Source organism: Halichoerus grypus, chromosome 9, assembly GCF_964656455.1.
Source record: "Halichoerus grypus chromosome 9, mHalGry1.hap1.1, whole genome shotgun sequence".
In the NCBI taxonomy this organism is placed as follows: domain Eukaryota; kingdom Metazoa; phylum Chordata; class Mammalia; order Carnivora; family Phocidae; genus Halichoerus; species Halichoerus grypus.
In genome coordinates, this window is record NC_135720.1 from 76841452 (window position 1) to 76850388 (window position 8937).

Consider the following 8937-nt stretch of genomic DNA (forward strand, 5'->3'; position numbering starts at 1 on the left):
TGTTGAAGGACACGGGTTTTTCAGAGGAATGATATATTCTGCTTCTAGTTTTATCTTTTGCTGAAATATTTGCCAGTATCTCATAAGAGTGACTACAAGGACATTTCCCTGCATACAAAGGTAGTTTTGCTCTCATTCTCAGACTTTTGCAAGGACAGATTATAAGGTTTTATGTGTGTGTGTATGTGTGTAAACGTGTGTATAAGGTAAACATTAGCAACACACCTCAGGGACCCCGGCACACTGTATTAAAAGGCTTTCTGCAGCTGCCCTTTGTAAGTGGTAAATATATAATTACACATTTAAATTCATCCCCAGCCACACGAACTGGCTTGTCTCATTCTTATTTCTTAGGTATATAATGCGGATTTTGAAATGTGAAACTCCAACCCTAACAAGCCTTAAAAGAAACATTTTTACAGATATTGCTTTTTCATGCCTGAAAGGAAAGCTGAAATAACTGCAGAAGCAGAGCATGGGTAAGGCTGCGTATTCATTTGTCAGCCCAAACCACATCAGGTGGGAGAAGTGGCTGTTACTTGTGGTTCGTGTATTCATGTCCTCTCTCCTTCATGTGCTGCCGTAGAATTTATGACATCTGTATATGATTAATCCTAGCTTTCTACAAGGTAAAAAGGAGATGGGCAGGTCAATTGTGGAATGGAATACATGATGTTTGAGCTGGTAGGGACCCAAGATCCCATCCTCAGCCCCCCATTTTACTGGCGAAGGTAACTTACCGAAACAGCCTGTCCCTAGTAGCTCAGGACAAAAGCTCACATGGAGTCCCTGGGCCCCCCTTCCCTCCCAGCCCCATTCTGTCCTGCCCTGCAAAGTGCCTCATGAGCATACGAGTAGGAAACGCCATCCTGCATGACCCAGCTCTGTAACCAAGTCCTTTGTAACTTTGTAGCCCTTTTCTTCGCAGTCCCGCAGTCCTCAGAAGGGGATATATGGGAACATATTCTTGAGGTCTGATTTGCAACCTTTTAAAGGTGATCCTGCTGAGGAAGTTATTCACTGGGAATTCTGGAATTTGTTGGGAAGACTTCACTAACTTTCTGAAGTTCCCAAGGAAGGGATCGACCCAAGAACTGTGGGTTGGGGGAGGTGGGTGAGGTGAGAGTAGAGGCTAGAAGCAGGAGGGTTCAGTGAAAGCCCACACATCTAGGGGTGAGCCCCCTTTTTAACTCCAGGCTGAACTTTCCCCCCCAGAACACTGGAAGTCAGACTTACCCTCTTCCACTATGGAAGTGGAAGACTCCTCTCTAGAGAAACAGATTGGGGCAGAACAGCTATACAGACACCAAGACTTGACGGTCACTCGACAAAATGGCTATCTCTGCCTATAAATGGCCATGAGGTTCACCAGGAAACAAGGGTTGGCACTGCTCACAGCTTCCCTCAGCTGTGGGGTGGGGGGCGGGGCGGGGAGCTTTGCTCTTATAACGATGAGTAAGAACAGCCAAGGATGGGTAGATGTTGAGGGGGAACTTGCTAACATGAAAAACAGACAAAAAAGTAAAAACTAAAAGGAATTCAAAGGATTCAGAAACTGTACAGAGAAGAGAAGAAACAAACATGCCCAAACATCTTATAATTGAATTCCTCGGGGAGAGATAAGAGAATACATTATGGCCATGAAACAAGAGCTGGGGGGCTCTTGTAAGTTAAAATTCAGGAAAATTGAAATGGAAAAAGTCAATAAAATTGCTTAGGGGATAAATTTAAGGAAATAGATCAGGAAGTGAAATGAAATAAAAACAAAACAAAGTAAATCCCTAAAGAGTTCTAATAGAAAAACAGAAAAGAACCTCTCAGAAATTGGAGGATTAAACTAGGAGATAAATTTACATAATAAGAATTTCTGAAAGAGAAAAGATAGAAAGGAGAAAATACAGTGCAGGTGAGGCATGAGAAAAGCCCATGACCAACACTTCGCAGAGACTACTCAGAGCAACGCGTACAACCTGCTGGGCCTAGGCTCTGGCCTCTGATTAGTCCTCCCATTTCCTGCTGGGCCAGGAGTCAGTTCTAAAGTGCAGGCCGCATGTCTGGGTTGGACAGCGTGTGAACGCTCACCCAGGATCCTCTGTCTTGGAGCTGGGCCCTGCCTCTGTAGCTCAGCTGCTGTCTAAGGACCTGCTTCAATTCAGATAGCTCGTCCTGCCCCTCCATTTTGCTGGAAGAGGACCTCCATCTGACCATAACTATTATCTCTGTTTGCAGAATGTTCTATAGCTGTTTGTTCACCAGCCTTGGACAAAGCTTCCAGCTTGGCTGGACTCCTTTCATTCCACAGTTGGAAAGGTGGGCTATCCCTTTCAAAGTATGCACGATGGTTAAGTTGTTTCCTGATCCCGCCTGCTAACCTACCTTATCCCTGTTCCCTATGGTCTTCGTGCCTCACGACTCAGCCTAGAGCGCTGATTTAAACAACGTTTCATTATTTCGTAGTTAAAATATATGCTGAGTAGTATTTCTGGACCATATATTTGGGCCAGGAGAAACTCTAGGCCTTACGCTATAAGATCTTAATAAACTAATGCCTGTATTAACAGGATCAGATTCCCAGAGAACTTGGCATGAAATAGTTCTATGAGTCTTGAATGAAACACATAAGCCAGATCACCCGAATAAGGGTGATCAAAGAAGAAAGGAGTGAAATCACAGAGAGGAAGCTCAGGGTGCTACCCCTTCAGCAAAGCCTTTACTGAGAGTCTACTGTGCGCAGGGCACTGTCCTTAGCTCTGAGGTAAGCCAGGCCTCTCCTCATCGAGCTTATGTTCTAGAAGGGGGCGTAATAAAAAGCAAACTCATTTTACTTACCCGTTTTATTTCAAACATACAATGACTATGTGCCACATTCCGTCCCAAGAACTTTACGTAGTAATTCATTTAATTTTCCCAACATTCCTCTCAAGTCAGCACTATTACCATTTCTCGTTTTCAGAAGAGGAAACCCAGGCAGAGAAAAATTCGGGACCTGCCCAAGCGCCTACAGCCGGCAAGTCGCAGACGCAGACTGCCCACGCGGGCTGCCGACCGTCAGCCGTCCAGGCGGGCCCTGGCTCCGTGGGGACGGCCGGGCAGAGGGAGGGGCTGGACATCGCGCGGGGGACACGCCGCTTTACAAAGTCAGGGAGTCAGGGGAGCGCTCTCTGAGAAGGTGCCTGGATAGCTCTCCGTGTGCTTTGGAGCTCAGAGTTCTCCGTAGAGTAGGGAAGCGGGGGGGGGGGTGCTTTTTTCCCATCCCACTCTCATGGTTAATTTTAAAAGAAATAAGGAGTTTCTAGCAAGTGATGTCAGCCTCTTTAAACCACCAGAAGGCCACGTTTGCCAGGAGCAGTGTCCCCAGTCACCCTGCCAAGACCAGTTGCCGTGGCTTCTTGGGAATTTTTATTTCTTCTCCAACGATAAATTAGATTCTGTAGATGACATAATTCTCACCCATCTCAAATAGGCGCTGCACGTCACTGCTTCTTTTTAAGGTGGTTTACCATTGTGTGGCTGTTTCTATGCTCATATTTATGCTCCCTATTTGTTTTTATAATTGCTATTAAACATGGCATTTGTAGGACCGCAGGAAAATAGTAAAGGCATAATCTACCCAAACAGATCAAGCGAAGTTTCCAAGATTTCATCTTCCCTTTCGTTTGACCTCCACATTTCAACTTTCAGCGTTCTCTTGATGCTTACCAGCATCTAAATTTTATGTATATCACTTGGTAATAAAATTGCAGAACTATTGTGCCCAGCCTCTCTTCAGTCTTACCGTGCTTTCTGCAATTAGCAGAATCTTCAAATGCACTGTAAGAGCAAGCATGGTGGAAGCCTTCCCCAGGAATGGTGGAGCACAGCCGTGGAAGCTCGCGTCCCCATGCAAACTTATCTCTTCACTGTTACATGCCATACATTTTCATTAGGTGATCAACAGAAAGGGCGTGATTGCTCAGGAGCTCAACCCTGATATTTAAATTTCTTCTCCTCGACCTTAATGAGGGCATATATCAGAGCAGTAGAGTGGGGTGACATTTACAACAGTACCACTCCATTCTGTGATTAGGCACAGATCATTCAGAGGTGAGGCTTCCAACCAATGGCAAGCCCAACGTGTGCTAAACAGCAGTCGTCGTAATTACAAAACTCACAATAAGAATAACAAACAATAATCTTGTTTTTCAAACTGCACCTCAATTAGCAGGAGTATTCCAGAGCTGGAAGCGTGGGAGGAGTTTCTACTCTATGCCACTCCCTGAACAGGGGAGTGGGGGGGCAGGGGAGGAGCTTCTAGGCAGATGAAGACGTCGAGCAGAAAGTCAGGGAGTTAGGAGGAGACATCTGGAAAAGATAAAAGCCACAGAACGTAAGTATATGAATCAGGGTTCTCCTCAAGGCATTAAGCAAGGTCCTGTTAAAGATCAATCTGGGACCTTTGTTTGTAAGTTTTGGTAAATTCTTTAAAGCTTGAGTCTCAGCCTTTAGGGCAAGGTATGTCCATGTTTCTTAATCCAAACTCCAGAAACAGGAGGGAATTCAGAATCTCAAGTGGGATGTCTGTTTTACCACATAACTATGAATGTTTCTCAGAACTCTAAGGAAACTGATCTGTCCAAAGGAATTCTGTGAGGACTGAGTTCTGATACTGTTCAGTCCTATTTCTGAACATTTAGATCTAGACAAACTTCATCATATTTGAGACAAAAGTCTTCAAATTTAGCAAATACATCAACTGGTGATCCATCAGGCAAAAGCCATGGCTGGTCTTTGAACTTCCAGACAGGACCCTGTGCAGAAACTGCTACACCCTGGTGCTCTTCCAGGGCATGCACAGATGGGCTTGATCTCTTGAGGCATGCACTCATGGGGCTGGTCTACTACTCCATAAGGAGTCCAGACACGAACCGTAGGGCCTTCTGGCTATCTCTGCTCCTTTCTACTCTGAATCATAGTTTGGTTTTTCTCATTGGCAACCTTGTTTCTGCTTTTCACCTGATGGGACAAATTTCAGAAACTGGAGAAGGTCTTTTGCTCTGAGCCTGGTTATTAAAGACGTGGTAGCTGCCTAACTTATGATGATTGGGATTGAAGATCCTTTTGTCTGGTTTGGTGGAAACCTGGCTTGAGAAACTGGTCTCAGAACTGGCTGTGTTCAGGAGTCTGAGTCTTACGGGCAGATGCATCATCCTCTGTTACAGAATTTGGTGGCTTACCCTGGTAGGTACCATCATGCCAGTTTTGAAGACGTCCATTTCTTCTTCTCCTTTGAATGTTTCCTGATCATATCTGTTTTAGGCAGCTGGAACAGGATATTGGGTATATACATGGGATCCCCAGGTGCTGTATTTGGGGCCAGTCACAATCCAGGTACATTCCATTCTTCTCTGGGCTTTACAAATTGAAGAATTGCAAAAATAGTTTTGTAAAATAGTTTACTGTATTTCCGATCCTCACCCCAACTCTGCTGATGATATCTTGGGTCATAGTTACCTCAATATCACCCCAAAACCTCGGTTTCAGGGCGCTTATATCCTCATCTAGGTCAGTCTTGACTGCACATCTTTTCTTAACCTTCACTTTGATTGCAGCAATTTTTCCCACTGCCATGGCTTCAGACAAAGACTGAAAAGACAAAGATCTGTTCCGTTTGTACAATCCCTCCTTTGGGCCCCTCCAAACCAGCAGCCGATCTCTGTTTATCAAGGTCCACACATTCTCCATCTTCAATTTGTGGTTTCTTTGTTCCTCCTAAAACGTCACGTCATTTTAACTTAAGCAGGTTCCTGAAGACCTGTTTCTGGGGGTGCCCTTCTGTCTTACTTGCCGAAGGTAATGTTGCACCAGGAGTCCTCCAAGTACATCTTCTCAGTCAGGGCTTCTAATCGTAGCCATGTTTTCAGGAGCTACAGCAGGACATCAACAGGTGGATGAGAAAAATACACATTACTAAGTACAGATAAGATAGAATCCAATGGGGGGTGCTCTCTGGATGGGTTTCCTTTCCGGTCTCCCCAACCTATGTACCTGGTCTTGACACTCTGGGGTTATTAGAATGCCTGACAATCACTTTGTTTTCCTTCACACAATCTCCTTTTCCTGGCTGCCGAATGCTGGGACATGGGTCACCCACCTCAGTGCCATCTCTGATAACAATAGGGACAGTGGCCCCCCCAAGTCTCTGAAGACCCCATACTATAAGGCCTCATAAGGGTATATGAGATAATCTTAACCAGGCCTTTCCCATCTTAAGGTCTTTTTTTGATAGAAGTATGGTCCAACATGCAGATCTACAATAAACACCCCCATCAAGAGGGATTTTCTTATAATTTCACACTGTGTCTAAAATTCGTCTCTTGACTACCTGCCCACACCCACCTAAACCTGCTTTTCTCTCTTTATTTATTTAAATTCAATTAATTAACATATAATGTATTATTAGTTTCAGAGGTAGAGTTCAGTGATTCATCAGTTGCATGTAACACCCAGTGCTCATTATATCATGTGCCCTCTTTAATGTCCATCACCCAGTTACCCCATCCCCCAACCCCCTCCCTTCCAGCAACCCTCAGTTTGTTTCCTATGTTTAAGAGTCTCTTATGGTTTGTCTCCCTCTCTGATTTCATCTTGTTCTATTTTTTCCTCTGTTTTGTTTCCTAAACTCCACATATGAATGAGATCATACACTTTTCTTTCTCTGGTTGAATTATTTCACTTAGCATAACACCCTCTAGTTCCATCCATCTTTCTGATCAAAATAATCTTCATTTTTATAAAGGTTTGCCACAAAAAAAGGGAAGAAAGAATTGTCAACGTTTCAAGAAAAATCTTATAGGCAACATCTCAGATGACTTGATTAGTCAGGTTGCATTTACATGGCTAGGGAAGAATGGGATTGCAGAAGTCCAGAAAATATTTGCAGCTTTGAAAACTGCTCTCTGGTAACCCTAATAGTATTATTTTAGCTCTTTGTTTTTTTTTTTTGTTTTTTTTTTTTTTTTTTAAAAAACCTCTTTCAAGAGGTTATATGAACTTAGTAACCTCCCCCTTGCCAATGACCAGAGCAGGTCTAACAGCCACAGGTGTGGTGAGGCCAGAGCTTCATGCCCTCTGGAGGAACTTCTCATTGTGCTTTTCTGGAAGGCAACTTGGAAAAAATGCATTCTCCATCTCACATGACATTTGTGGAAAATTTTACTTAAGGTCCGGCCATAGAAAAATTAAAGAAGACATTGATCTGAAGCCTCCAGATTCCAAGAGGGGAGGGCGGTGTGGCAGAGAACAGATGGTGATGTTCTAAATTAAAAGAGAAATGGGACGTTGTAGCGCCATGTTCAACTTGTCTATTCTCAAAATTTGTCTCACATTTTTATTCTTTAACTTGAATTTATTCTGCTGAACATCTTCAATAATATCTTCAAACTTGCTAGAAAAAGCAATAGATTTTTTTTGTTGTTGTTATTGTTCAGGCTACTCTTTCACTGAAACAGTCCAGAGATGATTGTATTCAGTTTTATTTTTAAAATCTCCATTTATCAAATACTAGCATGCAAAGAAAACAGATGGTTTGATTTGAGGCTTCTTTTGTTGTATGCAGGCTAATGTTTTAAACATCATGCCAAAATTTGATTTGTAATTTTAAAATTGCTGTTTTCCCAGGCTGAGCTTGGGGTATTCTCAAAATTCTCAGACAGTCTCTCATGAAGGGAAAGCAAGATTTTTGCATGTGGGCTAATTCAAGAAAAGCAAGAATGTTTAAAGGACGCATTTTTTCAAATCAAAATTAAAAGAGTTTTATTGATTCCAATGGAGGAAAAAAATCTCTATTTTTAGGACATATACTACCTATTTTATCCAATAGATGAATATTCAAGTTTTCACTTCTTTTTTAGTTAGTATTGATATCTCAGCATCTTTGAAAAGAAGCAAACTTAAATTCATCTTTCTAATCTTTTATCTTTTATGGTTGGGTAGAGTTTTAGAGTTTATAAAACTTGCTCATACATACTACTTCATGTTGTTTTTCAATTAACCTGCAAAAAAATTATTTTTCCCATTTACAGATGAGAAAATTGAGGTTCAAAAAAATATCTTACCTAAGGTCAAAGAACATCAGCTATGGAGTTAGGGCTAAAGTGTGATTTTTATATCCACTGCAACTCTTGCAATACTGCTCTTGCAGTACCTATCCTATGTCAAGCACCATTAGCACACTGGAAATAATAAAGAATAATAATCATCTCAAACATTTATTGAGCACGAGGTGCCAGGTACTGTCCCAAATACATGCATTGTTTCCTTTAATCTTTTCAACAAATCTATGAAATAGAAAATATTAAAATTCCCATTTTACAGATGTGAAACCTGAGGTCTAGAGACTTACAGAAGGGCATACATAGAAATAGGGAATTGTCACTTCTTAATCATTTAACAAGCACACACCTCTCTGTGTCTAGGTCGCAGTTACCTCCTCTGTGCTGGAGCCACTCAGGGAGGTGATCTCCACAAGACGGAACCACCTCTGGAAGCGATGGCTTCCATGATATATGGCTGCTCGCTGTAGTGCCATTGCATTTTTTCATGACCCTCAAGTTGCCAAGATGCAAACCTAACTCAAAGAAGCTAAAGCAAAAAGGATAAAAGGATGTCTATTGACTCATTGAATCCAAAGGAGGGCTGAACAACCAAACCATGCACCCATGAGAGGGGCAGGGATGCTGCTGGTCGCAGGCACTTCTGGAACCAGGAACTTCGGTGCTGATGGAATGCTTACCATCTCTTGCTCTTACTTCTGTGTGCAGGCTGGCATCACTCTTTGTCACTACCAATGGCTTTTTTTTTTTTTCCAAAGAGTAGAAATCTCACTGATAGCTCATGCAATTCATCTTTTGACTTTCACCAACAGAGAGTCTGACTTTCTTGGGTCTAGTTGGAACAAAA

General features: G+C 42.5%; 1 pseudogene; it reads right to left on the reverse strand.

The window, feature by feature from the left end:
• Positions 1–3246: 3246 nt before the first annotated feature.
• Positions 3247–8566, reverse strand: LOC118523544 (parafibromin-like; annotated as a pseudogene).
• Between the last annotated feature and the right edge of the window lie 371 nt (positions 8567–8937).